Source organism: Ostrinia nubilalis, chromosome 3 (assembly GCF_963855985.1).
Source record: "Ostrinia nubilalis chromosome 3, ilOstNubi1.1, whole genome shotgun sequence".
In the NCBI taxonomy this organism is placed as follows: Eukaryota; Metazoa; Arthropoda; class Insecta; order Lepidoptera; family Crambidae; genus Ostrinia; species Ostrinia nubilalis.
In genome coordinates, this window is record NC_087090.1 from 15,314,787 (window position 1) to 15,340,276 (window position 25,490).

General features: G+C 35.5%; 1 protein-coding gene across 3 annotated transcripts in view; it reads left to right on the forward strand.

The window, feature by feature from the left end:
- The window catches only part of LOC135088051 (pseudouridylate synthase RPUSD2-like), a 521,604-nt gene that overhangs the window by 131,862 nt on the left and 364,252 nt on the right, over window positions 1-25,490 (forward strand). The window contains exon 1 of one of the 3 annotated variants that reach the window (XM_063982936.1): window positions 21,739-21,875. The exons of the other annotated variants lie outside the window; for them this stretch is intronic. The gene's annotated coding sequence lies outside the window, so the exon portion shown is untranslated. Of the gene's footprint in view, window positions 1-21,738; window positions 21,876-25,490 lie in introns of those variants that run through there. 3 annotated transcript variants of the gene reach the window in all.

Sequence of the window (25,490 nt, forward strand, 5' to 3'; positions counted from 1 at the left end):
ATTTATTCAATAGTTATGTTGCTCTTTTCAGAGCACTTATACCAACCCAAATATAGCTTGCCCTATCACCAGTTACAGTTAGTCCAGTGTATCATAAAGTGGTATATTAATAAATGTCAATGTCTCAAACGATTACAACGCAAATGCACTAGTAAAATCCGAGCGCTCCTTGCATCATTCGCGTTGCGGCCGCGTCATTCGGCATCCACTACCGACACAGAGCGACACAACAAAGGGTAATATAATTAGATCTTGGCAGAGCACGCGGCTCGGAATCAATTTATTACCGAACTAGCATTGGAGAGGCACTATCGATTATTGCGATATCGATAAAATGTTCTGGAAAATGTAGCGATGCTGACGGATTGACGAAAATGCATGATTTGGGAAAGACTGAAGTTTGACAATGTAGTATGTATGTATTCTTAGTTACCTTTGTCATCGTCATCATCATATCATTTCAGCCATAGGACGTCCATTGCTGAACATAGGCCTCGCTCAATGATTTCCAAATTGACCGGTTGGTAGCGGCCTGCATCCAGCGCCTTCCTGCTACCATTAGGAGGTCGTCGGTGCAACAGTACTCGTAAATTTTCAAAAAATAGTGTAGTTTAAAAATATTTGCATATATCATAAATAAACAATCACAAATATTTTCTGGGCAAGCTCCCTGCTCTATAAATTATATTATCCTTCCTCGTCCTCATTTTAGATTCAGTTGAATGCAATAAATGATTGAGTTTCGGCGTTTGTCTGGAAGAATTTGCTTCCACGCGATGAAAACAACGTCTGGGAAATATGGTGCCCATTTTGACGTTTTATGTTTCATAAAATATTCTATTCATACCTATGTCACAATCTCACGTCATAGAGGTATACAATATGACACAATCATACAATCTTAAAAATAATAGCGATATTTTGAACTTTTGGTAGGTCAGTTATTGTTTATAATTTATTTATTTGCTTGTCACATGGTAAATAAAGGTGGTAAAATACAATATAACCATCGATATTCAACCGAACTGCATCGCCCTAGCAGTCTGATATCTGGCGTATGTTACTCGTTGTAGGTTATTGTTTGCCGAATGCGCAGACCGCAATTTGAATGCTCTATCAATTCGATTTGTTATTGCTTTTGTTCAGCTATTAGTACTTCTCAGAGTTAAGTGCTGCGATGAAATACACCTATTTTAATCTTCGCCTTAGATACAGGAAACTTTTCCTAGTTCAGGCACATTTACGAGTATGATCTTACCTTTATAATTTTAGCCTAGAGTTTATATTATACTGTGAAATAAGTTACTAAATAAAGAGTAATAAAACAAAATAAAAAAATTGTAAAGCGTTGAATTCTAGGGTCTTAAGACACAGCCTTCTTATATTTTGAACGCCTCTTGGCTTTCTTTTCAATTAAGTAGATCAATATTAAATGCAATGATCTGGGCCCTTACCATGAGTTTTAAAATTGCCAGCGAGTGCGTCAAAAAATTCATGAAGTTCTTAGTTCTTGAAATTAACCGCTAGGGGCGCTGTACAATCTGTCATACATTTCATGTCATATTTTTACGCAGTTGCTAGCAAGCACACTATCACCTAATGTAAACTCATGGTAAAGACCCTGTTCACGATCTCCAATCTATAAAATAGGTAAATCTTTTTAACAGACCATGATTTGGAAATTGTTTATCTCTTAAATTATAAAACAACAATAATTTTGAACCGAATAAGTAGTCCGTTTGGTCCGCCACAGCTATTTATAGGAAAATAATCCAGCAAATAAAATACCACATTAAAATAGGAGGATTCAAGGTACAGACGACGGCACGTCAAGCTATACACAGTGGCATCTTATATCGTTGTGATAGAGGCTATTTTTTAACAAAAAAATACTCTAATGTGCTGTCGAATGTACAATAGTTTTGCCTGTTGCACTTACCGCATATTGATTAAACAAGGATATTTAATTTAATATGTAATAGGAAAACTAATTATAAATATAATTATATAATGATGTCATCATGTGTCGCTAAGTGCAGACTCAGAAACGACAAATTTTTATGTAATTTTTTGCAAATATCCAGTGAATTCGTGGAAAGTTGTTATGAACAGGAAAATAGAAGTTTCCCGGAAACATTTCAAATTTCTAATTCGGGAAAAACGTTATGATCCTCTTTTCATTCGAAGTTGAATCTCTATGAGAATATGTTTTAATGATTTTCATTATCTGTGACCCAGCTAATTTATTATAACCTTTCAGGTTGGTACTTAATACCTATATCTAGGCAGAAAGGTTTTTAAAATGTACTACAATTTTTAAAATGTAATAAATTTTCAATTAACTCAAAAATTTCCTATGGATTTTTTGTTACTTTGACATTGATAAAAAGTAAGTCAATTCAGTTAGAAAAATGTGTGTTGATTGATAGTTTTCTCTTAAAAAGTATGTCCTTAGTTGATTAAATCTCTTTAGTTCTTCTTCTTTCTTATCAAAGGTACATAACTCAAAATATAGATTCTCAAAACTGTACCTATTTAAAAACTGTCACAGAAAATACAAGAAATGGAAATAAATAGTTAATTTTAAAAACCGATCCTATAGGTGTTATTTTAAATACTTGAACCATTTCATTTAAGCCTACTACCTGATAATCAATTCGCCTTGTATTTTAGTTTCTACAGTCTACACAGACAACCTGTACTGTGTCACGTCACGTCTGAAATAGCTCAAGGAAGTCTAGTAGTTCGATCGTAGCGCATCTGATTGTCTGCGCTCGCGCAGCGTATTAGTACAGTCAGAGACAAATAGTTCTCTCTCATTGGACTCCAAATGTAGCCAAAAAGTTATCAACACGTTTCACAATTAAAATAAGATTGTGTTGTCAATTTTGACCACTTTGGGTGTCATGAAGTATCATCAGTCAGCGACAAATACTTCGTGACTCCCAAATTAGCCAAAAAGTTCGCAACACGTCTTTGTCACTATTGGAATAAGGTTGTGTTCTTTTTGACCACCTTGGTTGTCACGAACTGTCTGATGCCGACTGTACTGAAGGTGGTACGACAAGGTAAAAGATGGCTTCTTGTGTAGATAATAGGTGTTCTTTACAACAATTTACATTTCATTTTGTATATCATACCGCTTTTTGTTGGAAAACAGCACGTGATAGCGAAAAGCTAGCGTAAAATTCGTCTGCTATCTAGCTAGGGATAATGTAGCATTCTAATGGTGAACTAATTTTCGAAATAGGTCCAGTAGTTTTTGAGTTTATTCGTTACGAACTTACATAAATTATTAGATTTACATAACATAGCAGTCAGCGTTACATAGTTTGTGACATCCAAAGTAGCAAAAAAGTTTGCAACATGTCATTGTTACAATTGGAATAAGGTTGCATTGTCAACTTTTGACGTTTACATAATATTCATAACATTTTTGCTGCAAAACAGGATCTATCTTACAATTCCATTTTTTATTTTTTTTATGTCAAAGTCAAGTCAAAATTTCTTTATTTGTTTAGACTAATAAATAGTTCTTACAAATCGTCATTTTGCTCTTAAGCATAACAAGGCAGGTCTTTGACCACAATCGCACCTGGTGTTAAGTAAGATGCAGTCTAACATAACACTATTTAAGACATTTTAAACATATTCCAAGAAATAACAAACCAACACTATAGTCCAGTCAATAAAGCATTATAGATGGAAAACTGTAGAACACAATTTCTGACTTCAGGACTTTATTTAGACTAGTTAGGAGGTGAACATAGCAAAAGTCCCCGCCCTTAGCCCTTGAGCCGACGGGGAGAGGGGGGTTTAAAGGTGCCACTTTTCGGTTTTTCGCTTAATCCTCGGAAACTATGCGTCCTAGTGACATGACTACTTTGAACCAAAAAAAGCATATTCAATTTGCTACAGATGAGATAGACAAGTTTTTCTATAAATTGTATAGTTTTCGCGGCATCTGCTCTAGAAGGTCTGTAATATTGGAAATTTTATTTTTGTCTTACATGTTCCCATCAGGAGAAAATCGACTAAATCAACATTGAGCAATCATTCTAGACATGCGGGAGCATGTTAAGCCTAGTTCCAGCGAGGGGACTGCACTGTGCGTATATTTAGACGAATCACTTTGAGCCACTTTTGAATCCTCATCACTCAAAAACTACTGGGCATTAACACTTCAAATTTGGCTCATGTGTTGAGACTTACAAGATATACATCAGTTTCAAATTTCATAAATATACCTCAAACGGTTCTTTAGATATTGACGTCCAAAAATCTACATGTCTGACCTATAGACCAAATTCTAACCACTTCCAGATGACCTCGAAGGTTCAAATTTGGCATCCAGAAAGGTAGTTATGTAAATACAAAGGAACAAATAAAAAACCAGTAAATTTTAACATTTCACATGTGATAGATAGATAGTAGTGCTCTAAATATCGATTTTTGAACGTCAATACCTAAATAACCGTTTGAGGTATATTTATGAAATTTGAAGCTGATGTACTATCGGGGACTCTTCCGCCTGACCACTTTGTAGAAATTTTAGCGTAAGCGCATCGCTCCGGTCACGTGCTCACCCCGTCTCTAATTGGTTACGCATTTTACTATATTTTTACTACGACCAATAAGAGACAATCAGGGCTTAGGTTGCAATACGAAATACCATTGTGCACTTTATTGTCATACGGTTAAGGTTTAAAACGAAATGTTTCTTTTTCTTCAATCTTTCTTAGTTTTAGGCTGAGTTGCACCACCTAACTTTGACCGTAGCTATAACGGTAACCGGTGCTTTTTGTATGGAGTTTAACAGATTTTTGACGTTTGTCAAAGTTAAAGTAAGATGGTGCAACTCAGCTTTAGAATTTTAATAATAGAATTTGGTTACAAACAAATAGATAATATGTATTTTTTTAATATTGTATTTTTATACGAGGTCTGTCTGCTTTTTGCTTTGGCGAACTGTCGACATATTCTCTCCTTTGTTTTTTGTGAAGTTTTGTAATCCCTAACCGATTGATTTTTTTTTGTGTTGACCCGTGCTAGTAATTGGACTGTTTGATTGCCTTTTTATTGACCTCCGCGCGATTACTGAATCATGGCCTCTCAAAATAATTCTTAATTCTTATATTTAATTACAAACTTATCTATCTATACATTGTTAACTGTTTAAGTATTATTTAGTTTGAAGTTTAATTTTTATTGATTTAAAACCTTGTGTAAAGACACTTAATGTGCAATAAAAAAATTAATTTGAAATAAAACTAACTTAATATTATAATATTTATAATAACCAATTACCTGGATCATTGCTACCTAGTTACAATATTTGTATTAAATTGTAATAACGTAGATAAGTGTTTCTTTTAAACGGAAAACAAAAGTTACTAATGTATTAAAAATAAATAGAAACCTATTATAGGTTTTTATTTACATTCAAGGATTTAAGAAAGTTATTATGTAGCCAGATCTTACAATAATTGTTTTTAAGCCACAAATATTCCTTAACTATTTCCTAATTAATTCAATAACATATAGTTTATAAATTATAAGTTCCGAATAAATTAAATACCTATTAAACAAGTAAAATTCGAAAGTGACTGTATGATTTTGCATTTCTCGCCTTAACTAGCTAAACTAATATCATGAGATTTACAATCTTAATATCAACAATAATAATAGAAAGGGCTACTTTTTTCTCAGGAAATTGCACAGTTACCTCGGAATGTGCGATAGCAATTTTGTGACCCGAGCGGGCAATCGCTAGTTCAATTTTTACACGAAGCCCCATATAATATTTTGTAGCGATTCTTTATTGGGTTTCAAATTTACTAAAATGCGACGTTGCCAAACGAGCGCTACGGATGCGGGTGAGCTAAGCAATACTCAATCCTAAACGCTTTACATAGAGCTTGGTTTGCTAGGGCAAACATCTACAGTGGTGCGCCGACGCTGCTTAGACCCGAAACATGAATGAATGGGGGCGTAGCTTAATCGAGCGTGTGTGTGCAAACAATTTAGGCCCTTAAGGTGTCAAGGCGTCCGAGTCCCCGATAGTACATCTTGCAAGTCTCAATACATGAGCCAAATTTGAAGTGTTAATGCACAGTAGTTTTTGAATGATGAGGAGTCAAAAGTGGGTCTAATTGGTTCGTCTAAATATACGCACGGTGCAGTCCCCTCCATGGAACTAGGCTTAACATGCTCCCGCATGTCTATAGTGTTTGCTCAATGTTGATTTAGTCGATTTTCTCCTGAAAGGAACATGTAAGACAACAATAAAATTTCAAATTTTACAGACCTTCTAGAGCAGATGCCGCAAAAACTATACAAGATATAGAAAAACTTGACGGTCTCACCTGTAGCAAATTGAATAAGCTTTTTTTGGTTCATAGTAGTCATGTCACTAGGACGCATAGTTTCCGAGGATTAAGCGAAAAACCGAAAAGTGGTACCTTTAAACCCCCCTCTCCCCGCCGGCTCAAGGGCTAAGGGCGGGGACTTTTGCTATGTTCACCTCCTAACTAGGCTAAATAAAGTCCCGAGGTCAGAAATTGTGTTCCACGGATTTCTCTCTACACCGTCGTTAAGGCATTCATTGACTGGACTACTACCGTATTTTGTAACGCAATGTTTCAGACTTGCGCAACTCGCCACGGCCCATCACAGTAAAATATGGCGCTACGCGTTTAGCATTGATGACTTTCGGGATTAATGGGCTATTATTTACTGTGTTAATGCTGTCTTAATGATTTTATTGAGGGCATAGTTATGTGGAGTATCTAATAGGCTGATGAGTGGATATGATGGACTGATGATGTATGAGGCGACTAAGGGCTCTTTGCACGGAGACAATATCCCGTTATCTGCAAGTTTTTTTGCAGGATTCGTTAAATATTAGCTCGTATACGTGTTCCTAACATTCACACAAACATCCCGTTTGCAGTATCCCGCAAAAATCGGAATTCGAATTTCAAACACGCACGCACGTTTTTTTTACTGTTCCGCTCCTGTTGACTGTAAACGTGATGTTATATAGCTTAAAGCCTTCTTCGATAAATGGGGTATCCAACACAAAAAAAAATCGTATCAGTAGTTCCTGAATTAACTCTTCAGCTTTATATTATTAGTATAGAAGTATAGATAGGTATTAAATTGCGATAGTTATTTTTGTTCAGTTCATCTACAAGACATTAAAAACCCACACAGTACTTAGATAAAAAAAAAAAGATGAGACTTACCTTTACCAAAAAACAATAAGATTATACCAAATTAACCTTCTTAATTCGCTAATAAAGATAATCCGTTAATCCTTATTTCATTATAAATCCGCTCCGTCCATTAGTTCTATTAATACGAAAACACAAGTACAGTCGCCCACATAAATACGTTCATAAATCCAGACACCATGAAGGCCTAAGTGGAGTTAATAAATAATCTCGCGAAAGATATGAATGTTGGGAACTTGGCGAGACAGCCGGCGTAAAAGTCCTTATACATATTTAAATGTAACGCCTTCGTGAGCAGGCCGGCTCCAAAGCAAAGGTCGTGAAGAAAAAAGCCAGCACACTTGCTTTGGTGAACTCTTCCAATCCTGAAAAGAAAGACAGTAAAATAGTTATTTAAAAAAAAAACAATTAAAAATTACAGTCCAATTAAAAACACCATATGTTTTCTTTATTTTAGTCCTTTACTAGAATACAACGCATAATTTCTAGGAGATATAATATACAGGCAGTATTCTGTAAAGCTTAGATTTATTTCTGTAAAGCTTACAGTTTTTTTACAAATAGTAAGTAAATTATGTAAAAATTTTAATGCATTAGTAAGTTTGACCTATCATGCGGTTTTAAGATTTCATTTCATTTCAATTAGAAAATTCATAAAGAAAAAAATATTTGCTCCAATTACGAAATTCACAAAGAAAAAAGAATAACGAAGAGCAAATAGTATGGCTGGATTCATTAAGCTACTGAAGTTTTCTTTCTCGAAAACTTACCACTATTTTACAGTTAAATAAATCGGTCGCTGAGTATAAGTACGTGAAAGTGTTTTTTTTTTGCGTTTTTAAGCAAAATTTAGCTTGACTTTTCATACAGTTTTTAACCATAAGTTTACGGATTGTCATAAAATTTGTCAGTTATTTAATTTAAAAAGCTAGCCCTTAACTGACCCGACTGGCAATTGAACCTGTTGAATCCACGCTTTTGTCTCAAGTGACGTACCAGAGTAAGTCATTCGGCAGCGGTTACATACTCGTAGTAAATACGTGATACTACTGAAATACATAATACCTAAACCTGCCTTTACACTCCTGTAGCATGCTCCATAACTTGCAACCCAACATTCAAAGCGATTCCACGGCATCGCCATCGGCCGTCAATCCTAATACCGCCTGAGGGAAGTCGGTGTTCCACAAAGGCTTGGCGTCGACATTTATTGAAATCACATCTTCATATCGGCAGAGGATCTCGAGGAGGCATCTTAGATAGAATTTGATGGGCTTACAAAGGGCGCCGTATGATTTTTGAGGGCTAAGATCCGGTCATATTATTTTATAGCGGTTTCTTGTGACGTTCATGTATAAAGGGAAATGTTCATCTAGTTTCATGATAGAGAATGACTCTGCCCTTAATTTTCAGTTTTACAGTCAGCGTCAAATAGTTTGTGACACCCAAAGTAGCCAAAAAGTTCGGCACACGTCTTTGTTACAATAAGCTTGATGACAAAATTTAAATTATTTGTCCGTCAGACAGACAATTAGAAAATATTAGACTCATATTTTTTATTTTATTTCATAATGAAATAATAACAGTGCTACATCAAGTTGAAATGGCGCGTTACGTCACGCTTGAATAGATTTTTTACTCAAAAGTGACGTCACGGGACATTTCGACTCAATAAGTATAATACTGTAACTATTCGACTGAAAAAAATCATCCCTAAGGTTGTGTTGTCAACTTTTTGGCCACTTTGAGCATCACGAAGTATTTGACACTGACTGTACAAGGTCATTGTCTAGTTTTTAACCGACTTCAACAAAAGGAGGTTCTCAATTCGGTTGGTATAAAAATAGATAGAATAGTGACTTTTCTTCCCTTAAGGATAGCCACAACAACAGAGTCAGTTAAGTAGTTAGTAAAATAATTAATTTCATTTCATTTCATCTATAAAAATAATGCAAGATTCAAGTTTGCGAAAACCTACACAGTAATCTAAGATATTTATCTCCAATCGACAAAATCTTGTTCAAATTTTTATTTGATTAGAATTTTATTTCTGCCATCTGAACTCAAGGACAAAATATTTTGCTCTAAAGCTAAATTAATTAAATAAACGACATCCATCTAGTATTTTTCTTAATTAAACTTTATCTGTGTCGAAAAATACTCGAATGCTCTCAAGTGCCTGTATAAGTATTTCATAGGCTGAAAGAAATCCAAAATAAGTTTCGAAGAACAGACACGCTTGAGTTAAGACCGAAGTAGTGATGCGAAACTTAAGATAGCTCTTCTATCGATATCTTTAAACCTTTATTCCGATTGATAAAAAAACCTATTTATTGCGATATTTTATTTCGTGCAAACTTCTTTTAGTGGCGTGTTTTAATTTCTTCTGCATAATCTTATCATAAGTAAGAATTTAAACAAGTAAATTTACACATTATGCATAATGTCATTCCACAAGTATGCTCATCTATTATTTCAAATCAAATCAAATGCGAGCGATAAGGATGGCTAACTTGGGGTTATTGGACAAAATTCTACGTGCTCACAGGCCGGGCTTTATCCAGGACCATCACTATTCTAGAGTTCTAGAATTCTTTCGACTCGTTTCCAACTTTTAAGATGAAAGTTCTTACAGTTTTTCAATTTGAGCCGTCAGAACCTGTTAATAATTGCTCATTGGGATGAGTTTTAAAACGAACATTTGAATTTTAATGATTGATTTAACTGTAAAATTTAACTGTGTATAATATGGACAATTGTAATGGAAATTTTTTCCTAACCATAGTAACAATCTACTGTTTGTTACTATGGTTTGAGTAGGTACATTTTCCTTTAATTATTCATAGTCATTGTCATTGTTTTCTCAAAAAAATATTTTTCTGAATAAACGAAACATATTTCTTTGTTTAGAGATATTATAAATATTTCGGAAATTTAACTTTTTCGGTATTGCCTTAGATATGAAAGTACAATATAAACGTAATTTATTTGGCACCCAACTTATGTTATCTGAAAATGAGAAAAAACTCCGTTTCTTGAAAAGAAACAATTTAGATTGTTTCCAGCCGAAGAAGCCTACAGTTGCCTTAGAAATGATAAGAAAAAGTTATGAATGTTTCAATTTGAATATCTTATTCGTTGAAACGATTACGATGGACGGTTTTAAAGTTTTACACCACCGCAATTTTTTTCTATCATTCATTGTAAGTTGTAAAAAAACTTTCATACTTCTCTACTTAGTATACTAACGCCCGTATTCACGAAGATTACTATGAGGTCTCACAGTGCGCGTGGACGCACTGGGTCACACACGAACCAATCACAGAGCTCTATTCAACGCTGTGCGTTCGATTAGCTGCTTCACTCAAGAAAGCATCGCTTTGTGAATATGGGTGTTAAAGTATACTGAATTCCACCTTCAAAGTACGGTCACGTAACAGCGCTATGCTTTCCACTAGTTAACATATACTAATAATATTATAAATGCGAAAGTAACTCTGTCTGTCTGTCTTGCTTTCACGCCTAAACCACTGAACCGATTTTGATGAAATTAGGCATAGAGATAGTTTGAGTCCCGGGAAAGGACATAGGATAGTTTTTATCTCGGTTTTTGAAACAGGGACGCGCGCGATATTGTTTTTCTGTGACAGACAAAATTCCACGCGGGTGAAGCCGCGGGCAGAAAGCTAATATAACAATATTCCTCGTAATAATTCCATGTCAACTTCTAATTTGTAACCGCTATTAACAAGTTAGGGACGTAAACTAAGTCTAAGGTGATTCGACGACCGTAAAACGCAAATTTCAACTATCTAAGTTTTACTATTACTCAATTCGATGCGATGGTCGTGTTTACTTTAATGTAGAAGGATGAGCCACAGTGCAAATGTACTGGCAGTAGGCAGTTCTTATCATGTCATTAAAGATATTTTAAATTCATTATAACCTGTCTACATTTGTTTTTTATTTCGTATTTGGTAAAACACTAAACTTCTTAAGTCTGTCGTCAATTTCATCTCAAATCTTACTTAATAATATGTCCCAAACATATAATATTTTAATATGTTCTTAGGTAGTGTATTATAATATTGTACCTACATTATTTTGGCAGTGCATCAGATTGTTTTTTTTTTGCACAATCGCAGTTTTTACAACTATACATTGGGCATTGGGACACTTCGAACAATATTTTTTTGTATAAATATCTTCGCTTTCGTTTTCAATAATACATATTATCTTTCAATTATGTATCTTTAAAACAAAACGAATAAATTCTAGATACAAATCAACAAGCCAATGTTTATGCAAGATCAACAAGTTTAAGTTAAGGCACTTAAATTCAAATTTTTTAATCTTCTGGAAAATAAATGCTTTTTACTAGGTTAGCTTTTCAATCTACTGCTTATGGTTACACTGTGACATCTACAACAAAGTTCGAGCGATTTTATCGCGGCACGCGAGTCAGTAATAAAAATTGATGAATGGTCACACACAGAGCTTGTAGTTTTATGGGCCCCGTGCCTAAGGTGCGAATTATGTTTGAAACAAAGCAACCGACCGTTTATTGTGCTTTTGATGACCCTAAAGATGAAGTTGAATAGGTAACAGTCTTGGGAGTCCTTCTATTGTGTGTCAAACTTCTGTAAAGACTTAATGAACTACCCTAGTAGGTAATACGTTATAGCGTCGCTTATACTTATAAGTAATAGAAGTACAGATCAAAATTTTTGAATATTTTAGGCTGAGTTGCACCACCTAACTTTGTTTTTTATATATAACCAGTGTTTTTTGTATGGAGTTTGACAGATTTTTGACGTTTGTTACAGTAAAAGTAAGATGGTGCAACCCAGCCTTAATGAACTAACCTACAACTAATAATACTTCGTACAAGTAAAAAAATTAGAATATTTTAGACTGTAAATGTTGTCTGATTATAAGTACTAAATATCATGTAACATGTGGTAATGTATTATATTTTAAATCAAACCTTTCAAGATACATTTCAATATGCCAATGTAAGTTGTCAGTGTCCTTTTTAAGCGACTTCAAAAAAAGGAGGAGGTTATATGTTCGGCTGTATGTTTTTTTTTTCTTTGTATGTTCACCGATTATCACGCTTAAAAATCATGATAACTTAAAATACCTATTAAGTCGTCAACATACGTATATTAGGGTGTCCCATAAATGGCCGAAAAAAAATTTTTTTTAGATATTGAAATGCATACCCTCTATTTCTTTTAGTACTACTCAGACTTAGTTAAATACAAAATTTCATCTTCCTACGTCAACATTAACCCGTGCCGACTGAGCTCTGAAGATTTTGAAAAATGCTGGTTTTACCCCTTTGGTTATGTAGCTTAATCAATTAAAATATTTAAATTTTATAAAATATTTATATAAAGAAGATATCAGACAATATATTTTACCTTTGAGGGTCCCTTTTTTACATTCTGGATACAGATTTCCATGCTCCTGAATATTGGCCTGATTTTTGCTACACTGTGCGTAGCAAAAATAGCTTTTTCTCTTCCTTTGCAGTGATCAAACAATGTAAATCTTGCATAAGCTTTATAGCTCTCTCAGCTGTATCATTAACTACCCTTAAAGAAAGCACTTTTTTGCTTTTAAATAGGCAACATCTTCATCTCATTTAGAAATGGGTCTCAGGGGAAAATTCTTATCAATTTTCAATGTAAAAAATAAATGTATAGTCTTGACAGACACTAAATCACTCAATGGGTTTCCAGCAACAATAAATAAGGCAGAATTATTATCAATTCATTAAAAACATGATAAAAAAATTAATACTAGTCCTATTTACCATAGAAATTATCATACCTTCTTCAGATGGAATGTATATCTTCCCATAATCATACATACTCTCTCTTTGTACTTTTACTACAGTATTGACGGTGTTTGTTCATTACCTTCATCATCAAAGAGTGATAAAACGGCAATTTCTTCTGACATGAAGTAACAAAGATTTTGACTAAACTTGCTCAAGGCTGCTTTGGAAATCAATTTGTCAACACTCTCATATACCTTTTGGAAAGTGGATGTCAAGAGTTCCTTAAGGCTTTCATCAGAGCTGGTAAGTTGGTCGTGATGATTAACCGCCGCCGCACCGCTACTGCCGCGCAACATGTTTCGATACAAGTCGGCACGGGTTATCGTACTCCAAATAAAGTAAAAATTTATTTCTGAGTGTTTTAGAGGCAAACGAACAAAACTAAGACCTATGCGTTACAAATTTAAAACTTTGAAAATTATGGGACACCCTAACGTATATACATATTATATCCATCAAATCATCGGCGACTCAATAGATTTCCCCTTCAAAAAGTTTGCGTACCACCGCTTCACACGCAAAGGGACCTGGAGGGCCTAGTCCGCCCTATGAAATAGTTTTTCTACCCTTTATATTCAGGGTTTCTCAAAGTAAGGTGCGCGAACCCCTAGAAAAGAAGAAACTACCAATAGCTTTAAAATATACATAACCTATATGTATGTACTATCGGGGACTCTTCCGCCTGACCACTTTGTAGAAATTTTAGCGTAAGCGCATCGCTCCGGTCACGTGCTCACCCCGTCTCTAATTGGTTACGCATTTTACTATATTTTTACTACGACCAATAAGAGACAATCAGGGCTTAGGTTGCAATACGAAATACCATTGTGCACTTTATTGTCATACGGTTAAGGTTTAAAACGAAATGTTTCTTTTTCTTCAATCTTTCTTAGTTTTAGGCTGAGTTGCACCACCTAACTTTGACCGTAACTATGACGGTAACCGGTGCTTTTTGTATGGAGTTTGACAGAATTTTGACGTTTGTTAAAGTTAAAGTAAGATGGTGCAACTCAGCCTTAGAATTTTAATAATAGAATTTGGTTACAAACAAATAGATATGTATTTTTTTTAATATTGTGTTTTTATACGAGGTCTGTCTGCTTTTTGCTTTGGCGATCTGTCGACATAATTATTCTCTCCTTTGTTTTTTTGTGAAGTTTCGTGATCAATAACCGATTGATTTGTGTTGACCCGTGCTAGTAATTGGACTGTTTGATTGCCTTTTTATTGACCTCCGCTCGATTACTGAACCATGCCTCTCAAAATAATTCTTATATTTACTTACAAACTTATCTATACATTGTTAACTGTTTAAGTATTATTTAGTTTGAAGTTTAATTGTTATTGATTTAAGACCTTGTGTAAAGACACTTAATGTGCAATAAAAAATTGAATTTGAAATAAAACTAACTTAATATTATAATATTTACGATAACCAATTACCTGGATGTGAGATGTTCCGTTTTAAAGATAAGTGTTTCTTTAAAACGGAATACAAAATATGCATTAAAAATAAATAGAAACCTATTATAAGTTTTTATTTACATTCAAGGATTTAAGAAAGTTATAGCCAGATCTTACAATAATTGTTTTTAAGCCACAAATATTCCTTAACTCTTTACTAATTAATTCAATAACATATTGTTTAAATAAGTTCCGAATAAATTAAATACCTATTAAATAAGTAAAATTCGAAAGCAACTGTATGATTTTGTATTTCTCGCCCTAACTAGCTAAACTAATATCATGAGATTTACACTCATAATATCAACAATAATTGTAGAAAGGGCTACTTTTTTCTCGGGAAATTGCATAGTTACCTCGGAATGTGCGATAGCAATTTTGTGACCCGAGCGGGCAATCGCTAGTTCAAATTTTACACGAAGCCTCATATAATATTTTGTAGCGATTTTTTATTGGGTTTCAAATTGACTAAAATGCGACGTTGCCAAACGAGCGCTACGGATGCGGGTAATAAGCAATACTCAATCCTAATTGCTTTACATAGAGCTTGGTTTGCTAGGGCAAACATCTACAGTGGTGCGCCGACGCTGCTTAGACCCGAAACATGAATGAACGGGGGCGGAGCATTATCGAGCGTGTGTGTGCAAACAATTTAGGCCCTTAAGGTGTCAAGGCGTTCGAGTCCCCGATAGTACCTAAACAGCCTGAAAGATTTTAATAAATGAACACCCACAAATTGTGTGTGTCTAAAACCGGAGTAAACCGCTAGCACCAGTTGCAAGTGCATTATAGTAGCACTAATATAAAAAAAACCCCTAGGGGTTCGCCATTCGACGGCAGGGGCGTAATTACGTGACAAAATTTACACAATGGTGGCAGAATTAAAATGTCCAAAATTCTTTCTAAAATTGACTCCATTTGCGACAAGAAACAAGCACACCATCAGCAACAGCATCAATATTAAAAGGCCTTTTCTTTGGCACTTTATTTGGTACAGTCGACAGCACATCAGACTATACATTTTCGTTGCAGTCGCCCCTATCGCAACTACGTAAGATACCACAGTATTTACGTTGACGTGCTGTCGACTGTACCTTTTATTGAAATTAAAACCTTATTTTCTTCAATAGACACTTTAATTATTTTCTTTGGGGGGTTTTAATTAGCTAGTTTAGGGGGTCCGTTGTCACCTGAAAACTTTAACAAAGGTACGTGAAGCCGAAAGTTTGAGAAACCACCCTTTAGAATGTTACGCATAGTTTCCTTACCCTTAAAGGTAGTGGGGATCATCCTCGGATTTTTGTTCGACGTTTTATGGCTTTCCTTTTAGATGTTTTCTATAACTACCACATATTTTACAAAGGAGTCATGTTTAGTAATAGCTCTTTGAATTTATAGTGAAATTGGGTGTCCGTTGGTAAAATAGTGAAAAAGACTAAGGTCGATCTAAGAGAAATTTCGTGCTAAGAGAAATAACCGAAATTGTTTTGTAGGTTAGGTTACATAAATTAAAAAGTGCTCTATCTCTCTAATTACCTATACTTATTTAGGAGAGCACTCACAATTATCGCTTTGGCTAGAACTAATATAAGCCGAGATAGAAGAATGAAGAACATACACTAAGCCTAGGCGCAGACCATCGATTTTTCGTCGGCCGATAGTTTAGTCGGGCAGTTGATCAGTATGGGCATGTATGGAAGTGCGCACATTACATTACACCAATTTGATTTGGCCGATTCTTCATACAAATTAAAATCGGGTCCAACTATGGGCCAACTACAAATCGGTGGTCTGCGCCTAGTCTTATCGTTATATTTTGTCAAGTTTAGACAACATTCAAATACATTTCAAATCAAATAACTTGTTTGTACACTTTTGACTGTCAAAATATCTTTGCACATAATAAACCAACACTTTCAATCTTTGCTCTTTTTCTGTGTACATTTTTACACAACACACTTACTATGTATGAACAGATTGAACAGGCTCTAAAGGTAGCGCACTTGGGACGTAGATTACAGACTGGTGCGTACGTGGGGCATGCAACTTAGCTTAACTGGTGCATGCGTGGGGCGTGCGACCCAGATCAGTGCGTGCTCGGGTCTTTTGCAAATGCGAAAGTACGGATCACGTCTTGCAGTAATGTGAATACACCATCTATTCTAATCTACTAATATACTAATAAAGCTGAATAGTTTGTTTTGAAAAATGCGAGGTCTGATTTGAAAAAGGCTTTTTGTGTTGGATAGCCCATTTATCGAGGAAGGTTTTAGGCTATATAACGTCACCCTACAGCTAACAGGGGCGGAGCAATAAAGAAAAATGTTGCAAAAATTGGAAATTAAAATTTTCACGTATACGAAGTCGCGGGCACAGCTAGTTGCAAATATCCTTTTGTATCAGAAAAGCTTTCGTAAAAACTGCAAACAACGTACCATCTTGTTCTTATAACGAAATGTACCGTTCCCGTCACATTCCCGGCTTATAAGGGTTCAGTGCGTTTATTAGGGTCATATTGACGTGTTTACCTCCAGAAAATCTAGGGTTCGAACGCCCGAGGGATCCGTACACGGATCTGGATTAGCTTCGCCCGTTTGCTAATATTGTATCTGTGTATCTATCACTGTTTCGCTGAATGTAGGTATTCGAACAAAGTCCGCGTCATCATAATTTTGAATTTTAAGTAAACAACTTGAAAAAATCGAACTGCCGAAGGCGGGACTCGAACCCACGAGTTTAGCTTGAGGAGCGACTCTATTCGCTAAGAAAAATAACGAATATAATTTTGGTAATATTTTTCTTTTGTTTCACAAATTAATGGCGCATATCCAGTCTCCTATAATCTGAAAGTGGTTCACCGATAGTTATAATATTGTATGCAACTTTATAAATCTAGCTTCTGAATGCAAAAAAATCATCAAAATTAAGGGAATACGAGTATGTACCTATAAAAAAACATACGGGTCGAATTGAGAACCTCCTCCTTTTTTTGAAGTCGGTTGAAAATCAGACAAAATTCTGTGTTTAATCTGTACATTGTGCTCTACTAACCCCATTATTAAAAAAGTTACACCCTAGTTGAATTCCGGTTTAAATTGTCATTTAGTATGGAAATGTCATTTTAATCTCGGTATTCATCCCGAGTGTAACTTTTTATTAATAAGGGGGTAATGGTCTTTCTTAATAGTGATAGGTAGTTTGTCCACTGCTGGGATTAGGTAGGCACTAGCCCTTGAGAACCTTCTCTTCAAGCATAGATGTCGAGGGTTTTTAAATAATAAAAAAGAGAAGTTAATAGGAATTTGAATAGCTCTTATAAGTCGATTGAACTGTAATCCAATTGGAACTACACAATACATTTACGACTCAATTGGTTTACTCTATAAGTATAAAATTGAAAGAAACAAGGTAAAGTTAGAAGAGATGAACCTTTTGAAGTATTATTTCATTATTAAACTATGTATATTGTTTCTGCTACTTATTCGGTCTGCCAGTTTTCGATAGAATTTTATTGTTTGAGATACTACTTTGATGGCAATTATAGATTATTTTATCTTTATACTATTTTGTTAGAAAAACGTGGATATCTCCGTGGTTAAGTGATTAAAGACTTCGAATTTGATGATTTATTGATTGGTTGGTTGGATTTTGGAGTCCAAGGTTTGATATCTGTTTGCACACACATATTGAAGAATCAAAATATAAGTGTGACCGTAACGTTTTTCATGCTTTAACAAAGTTTTAATTTGAAAATATCTGCCAATAAAAATGAAATTAAAGTTTAAAAAGTACGTAAAAAAGCTTCAACCTGCAAACATTTTTAATATGTTTGTTAAAAACTCGATTTTGAAGCTTAACGAATTGCTTTAGAAAGTTTTATTCGACACGAAAAAATTCGAGCTGAATTTACTTAGAGCTTTATTTTTGGCTGCTGGTTTTCATTTTGGTACTTACGAGGTTTCTCTGTTTGGTACTAAAGCTTACAAAAGGAACTTTCTTGTTTGTTTAAGTTTTTCAAGTAAACTTTAAAAAGAAGGTAACTTAAAAGTATTTAGTATAGGGTATAATAAATCAGTTTTACCGAATTAATGAGATTATATTCTTATGAGTTAGGTTCGGTCGTTCTTTCGTTTCAGCTGAATGACGTCCACTGCTGGACAAAGGCCTCCTCCAAGGTTTTCCACAATGAACGGTCCTGCGCTGCCCGCATCCAGGCTCTTCCCGCGACCAGTGATGGTATATGGATCTGAAACATGGTCGCTGACTATGGGCCTCATAAGAAGGCTCAAGGTCACCCAAAGGGCGATGGAGTGGGCTATGCTCGGAGTTTCCCTGCGTGATCGAATCAGAAATGAGGAGATCCGCAGTAACCGACATAGCTCGCAGAATTGCCAAAATCAAGTGGCAGTGGGCGGGGCACATAGCTCGTAGAGACGATGGCCGTTGGGGCAGAAAAGTTCTGGAGTGGCGACCACGGGCTGGAAGACGTAGCGTGGGCAGGCCTCCTACTAGGTGAACCGACGATCTTGTGATGAGTTAGGTATTAATGTAAAATATGATACTAAAAGTTACTTGTAATTTAATTGAAAGTGTTACTTATTGCCTTTAAAAATGGTATACATTTGGTCTCTATTTCCTTCCAAATTATTTGCCGCAGCAGTATCTCAAGAGCTAAAATTACAATGTAGTAACCATCAAGTCTAAGAAAACTAGGACTATTTCCTATCGGCCATCTATTGAGAAAATAAGGAAAATGTCCGAGATACCACAGCTGGTATAGGTTTAATAAATACGCAGCGGTCCCGGTCACAGTAGATATATGAAGCAGTAGTCTCAACCTGGTGTGACGATCACGACCACTCTTGCAAGAGTGTAGTGACGAAGAAGAGAGAAAAGAGACTCCACCTTATGGAAAAGATAGTTTTGTACGCCTATACTCAGGTATTGTGAAAAGCTTAGTGCTTACATTTCAACCCTATAGACGACTGACGTAGGATTCGAGATCATTAATCCTTATCTGATAAAAAATAGTTTTAAAAGTGATGTTGTGATGATTTGTGATATAATATTATACAAATTACTAATATCCACGAGAACTCCTCCAAGTACGCTTAAATATGTTGCTCGAATCGAAAATCGGCAATCCGATGACAACACCTCTAAGCTATTGTCGCCTCTACAAAACTGCTTGTACAAATTGAATGAGTTAGATCTTTATCTAATTCTCAAACAAGGTTGCCAAAAAGACGTTTCTTCACTTGTATACCTTGAGACAGGGGCTGTCATCTTCAAGGATTTTTTACTAAATCTTTGGCATTAAGCATTATGATGTGCCCTGCCCATTGCCACTTCAGCTTGCTAATCCGTCGGGCTATGTCAGCGACTTTAGTTCGTTTACTGTTTACGTAGAACTGACGGCTGATGGGGCAGCAAGGTTCTGGAGTGGAGGCCGTGTACCGGAAAACGCAGCGTGGAACGTCCACCCATAAGGTGGACCGACGACATCATAAAAGTAGCAGGAAAGCGCTGGACGCAGGCCGCTACCAACCGGGTAACATGGAAAGCATTGAGGGAGGCCTATGTTCAGCAGTGGACGTCTTATGGCTGAGATGATGATGATGATGAAGCATTATAAAGATTTAGATTTTTTATTTGCCGTTTTTGCTAATTTAAAAAGATCATTTAAATACATGCCTTTTTTTTTATTTTTTATTTATATTCAATCATCTTACAAGGCTACAAGGATTTATGGCAATTCTGGTATGCTGGCTACTTGAACTGCTGTTCTCCCGAGTCAGAAATACTTCCTCCGTTAAAAACCGATTTCAGACCGAACCTACTACATAACATATAATTGGACCAACTATAAACATATTCCAGACGCGTACATGGGACGCGTTTAATCGGGAGATGATAGGATAGTTCCGATAATGTGAAAACAATCTTCCAAGGTGGCAATAAATAGATATGTGCCAGTGGGGACAGAGATGTAAATGGCTGTTGGGATTTTTAAGCCGTGTTATAAAAGTGCTAAGGACGGTTTTTGTGCAACATGATTGAGAGTTTTTATTAGACTAAAATAATTGGACTAGTATTTCCTCTCAATATAGTAAGTAAGGTGTTTAACTGAATAACTTTATCATGAATCGAAAACAACATTCGTCATGTTTACCTTTCAGTCGATTCGAAGTTTATGTACGAGTAGAATTAACGATTTTCTCAAATCACCATCAATCCCTTTCAAAAATTAACAACAATAACAAAACGTTGCTGTTAAAGCATTTCACATGGATTGTTAAGACACGAACAAAAGAAAGTAGTTTTTGGCCTTACTTGATATAGTAATAAATAGGTACGGCTCCTATAAAATTTACCTACATTGTAACTACACTCGACATCAAATAAATCGCACCTCCCGCGACAAGCATTTTCAAACGTATGCATCCCCACTTCCCACCAATATTGGCACCATTTAAAAGCCTAGTTCTAATCTTCATTTCATTAAAGGAAAGGTTTTTACCCCAAAAATGTGTCTTTAGAAGGATCCAGAGTCACTTCTTCAAAAAATAGGTATTTACGCTAGACCCAACTTTTATGGCTATAAAACTGTTAAGTTGGGATTAATCGCTATCCACCTGTTAAAGAGGACACGTGAGATCATTATTTAGTTTTATAACCATAAAAATTGGTCTAATTGATCCCATAGGTGGGCCCAAAGTGAGGTATTTTTTCAAGTCACATTTATGGTATATGTTAATCATTTATTAAGAAATTAAATGTGTTTTTCTTTAAGGATATTTATTGGGCTTTCAAATAACACCAATATTGTTGGGGCACCATGATTGTGTCAGAAGAAAATCGTTAAAGTTCGCGTCGCGGAAGGTGCGGTTTATTTGATGTTGAGTATAGTTCCAAAGCATAATAAAGTCCTAGCATCGAGCTATGTAACATTCCATAGTTGCACAGAGCGAACCAATTGTTGCTGCATCCTTACGCATCTCCAAACCAAAACCACGCTTTTAAGTCGCCACTAAGCTGGCTATCCAGAACTTGGATCAATCCGCCTCCAACACCACATTACCCCAAAACATTCCCCTCCAAGATTTCCCCAAAACTGCATACGACCTTTCGAATTAGAGTCCCTAGCTTACCGCCCTAGCGCCGCCGCCCGCCCCAGTCGCCGGCGGGCCCCCGAGCCAAACGGACGCCTATTCGCTGTGTTGTTTCGTGTATTTTTGTGTTTTTACGTGCTCTCTTAACTTGATCTTTACACCTGTATCCGTAAGACGACCTGTGGACTCTCCTAGCACCAATATACAGCTGTCTCGGTACGTATTAGCTCTAGTTTTATCGATCAGAAATATGCCGGCTATAACACAGAAAGCAACTAGATGGTGTATTTTATGTCGGTTGCAAATCGAATGGTTGTCGCGATTTGATAAATAACAGCTGATGGCGTTTTGTTTGGGTTTAAAAATGTCCAAAGAACCTATTCGTTGTTATGGCGTCTATTCAAAAATATACACAACCTTCGAGATACACTGAAGTCGCTTTTATTTTTCAGCGGACGCAAATTATGTTGCCAATTTATCAAGGGATGGAGATAAAAGTATGTTTTGTTTTAATATTGAGTGTTGCCATTTATAAGTGCCTACATAATGAATCGGAATCTTTTCTACACACAATTTATTCGTATTTTAATCAATGTTCACGAAATAACTAATAAAAATCAAAGCTCTTATCAAATCAAATGGATCGTTTGATCTTTCTGTTATTTCGATTTACATTAAGTAGAGTTTGTGGAAAATATATTTTTGAAAGGTCAAGTGCTGAAATTGACTGGGGTGTGTTAACAAACAAACAAATGAAAGGTATCTGAAAATTGTTGCCCGTTTACATACAAAATGCGTAATTTCACCCCCCGGCGGACATACATCCAGCCCTTTAACGATACTTACATACAATTAAACATACATAGGCCGGGGTTAGATGTAGATAATTACATTTTATTAGCATGAAAATCGCGTTTGGGACCACAGGCAGATTGAAAACCATTTTCCAATTAAAATAAAGTACAATTTCAATTAACTAGGTAGCGATTTTTTTTAATATCACAAAAATAAAGCAAACAAACGGGTTTTCATAAACATTATCATAATCATTTTGCTTCATTTGGTGTTTATTTTATTTATTATTGCAATCTGAGTTTGGCGATACCAAAAAAAATGAAGGATAAAGTTGTAAGATGGAATTGAAAAATGTTTATTGATACCTATTCACAAAAACTCTAACTTAAAATAAGTATTGGAGGAAAATATAGAACTTATTTATTACTACCCTCGCTTTTCATTACAATTGTGTAGTTGACCTCATTAACAAATTACTCAAAGGTACAGATTTTCTAAAACAAAAGAATCCCTTTTGTACCTGAAAACTCAATTTGTTTCCAATTAGGATTTTTATTCCTTTGATCGATAGTCGGTCAAATGTTGCTTTTAATATAGGTAACGTTAAATGTTCCTAATGATTACATCAAATTCGCTAGCAAAATTCTATGAGAAGAATGGAACTGATGATGAAGAGGAAAGAGGCTCCAAAACTACTGGGCGAATTTTAAAAATTCTTTCACCATTGGACCGACATTATTTCTGATGAACATAGGCGGTACGAAATTCGCCGGGTCAGCTAGTTGCTCACTTCTCAATCGATTAATGGTGACAAGTACCCAAATGGAATTATTATCTCAAAACTTTATCCTGATTTATCATCATCATCATTTCAGCCATAGGACGTTCACTGCTGAACATAGGCCTCCCCCAATGAATTCCATGATGGCCGGTTGGTAGCGGCCTGCGACTAGCGCTTTCCGTCGATGTGGCCGGTTCATTCTAACTCTATGATTGTGAAATCAAATAAAATCCCAGTTTTGTCCAATGACAATTCACAAGCCCACACAAAAGAAGTTTGCAAACAGTATGACAAACAATACATATGTTTTGGTCCCCAGAGGAGAAAACTAAAAGGAATGGGGGTAAAGTGATGGGTTTATAGCTCGCCACAATCTGGGTGCGACTGTCCATTAGATTTGAGGATTAATATAAGCTGGGCTCAATAAGATTTTGTAATACAAAATGGATTTCTACGCGTTCAAAAATTAAAAAGACCTAAGTATTTAAATCGCAGAATCACTCCCCTGATAATAAAGTTGGGCTTAAAGTCGGACTGAGGACTAACTTTAGGAGGTGTCTAAAAGCTTCTATTTAAGTTGCAAATATTTGGGTCAAATCTTGCAAGCTGTAGGTATTATACACCCCCTTCTTGACAAATGATTGAGCTGAAATTATTCATACACAATATGTTATAGGTTTTGATGACAATGTAATATAATGATGTCATGGAGTTGGTCTGATGATGGAGCCGTAAGGTGGCCATAATAAAAGCTTGCTTAGAAAACGTTAAAAAATTATTTACTTGTTAATTGATTAAATCAGTTGTGTTAAAATTGAAATTAGTTTTACTATTAATAAATCTGAAAAATAGCTTAGAACTTTAATGAATTCTCAATAAAACCCCAAGGAATGTGATGGTTTGTGTATTAATTCAAATATTTTTGATAAATATGCTATCTTATCCATATCAGCCAACAAGATAATCTTAGCTCTTATTATTAGATTAAAAAGTATGTTTACTGAAGCGTGACCAAAATAAATAATGAAAAATATACCAACAACCCTTATTAGGCTGTATATCTGGGGGCACGGCAGTGCCCCCACCAAGTCGAGCAAAAAAGCGGCACGGCCGTACCATCCTTTTCTCGAAGCAATTCAGGCCATTTTCGACCGCCTGTAACTTCGTTGTGGATAAAACTAGAAGGCTGAATTTTCATTAGCTATGCAGGCATTGTAAAGACACGGTATATTTAAAATTTCATTCAATTTGAACCAGTAGTTTAAGAATTATAACGGGTCAAAGTTACTTAATTTTGTCACTCACTGACTGACTCACTGACTCACTGACTCACTGACTCACCGATCATCAAAACTCTAAGGCACTTCTAGCAGACCTAGAAGCTTCAAATTTGGAATATAAGTAGTGTTTGGTGTATGAATCAAGGAAAAACTAAAATATTTGGGGGCACGGTAGTGCAACCGCCAAGTCGAGTAAAATTTTTAATTTCGGTCCAGTTTTCTAGATACATAACTGCTGTCTACAAAATACAAAAAGAAATGATATTTGGGGGCACGGTAGTGCAACCGCCAAGTCGAGTAAAATTTTTCAATTTCGGTCCAGTTTTCTAGATACATAACTGCTGTCTACAAAATACAAAAAGAAATGAGATCCCATCAAAAACAATACTTGTCAAAAAAACCAAGTCTCGCAACTCAGTTGTTCTACGGTAAAAAGTTGTGAGATCCATGTAATACCAAGTCCAGGCCAGGAAATCTTTAACGTTTTACATAAATATATTGACTTGGCCATCGCATGAAAACACGTGTAAATTAAATTATTTAGTGCGATGGCCAAGTCAATAATTTATGTAAAACGTTAAAGATTTCCTGGCCTGGACTTGGTATTACATGGATCTCACAACTTTTTACCGTAGAACAACTGAGTTGCGAGACTTGGTTTTTTTGACAAGTATTGTTTTTGATGGGATGTGAGATATTCAAGTATCATAATTGCATTGCACCCTTCTTATTGTTTACATACAGACAACGAATTTAATAAACAACAGAATAAAGGATGAAAATTACAGACGGTAAAACAACACTCAAAAACTCTGCGACTAATTGAGGAAAACTTCAAAATGCACCTTATTGTGAATGAGATAGAACGCCATTTACTCCATCTCCTGCCGAAGGTTTTAGGTAGACATGTGCTAAATAAAAATTTGGTCAAGAACGTGCTGGTGGGGAAATGGGTTCCGTACTCACTGTACTGTA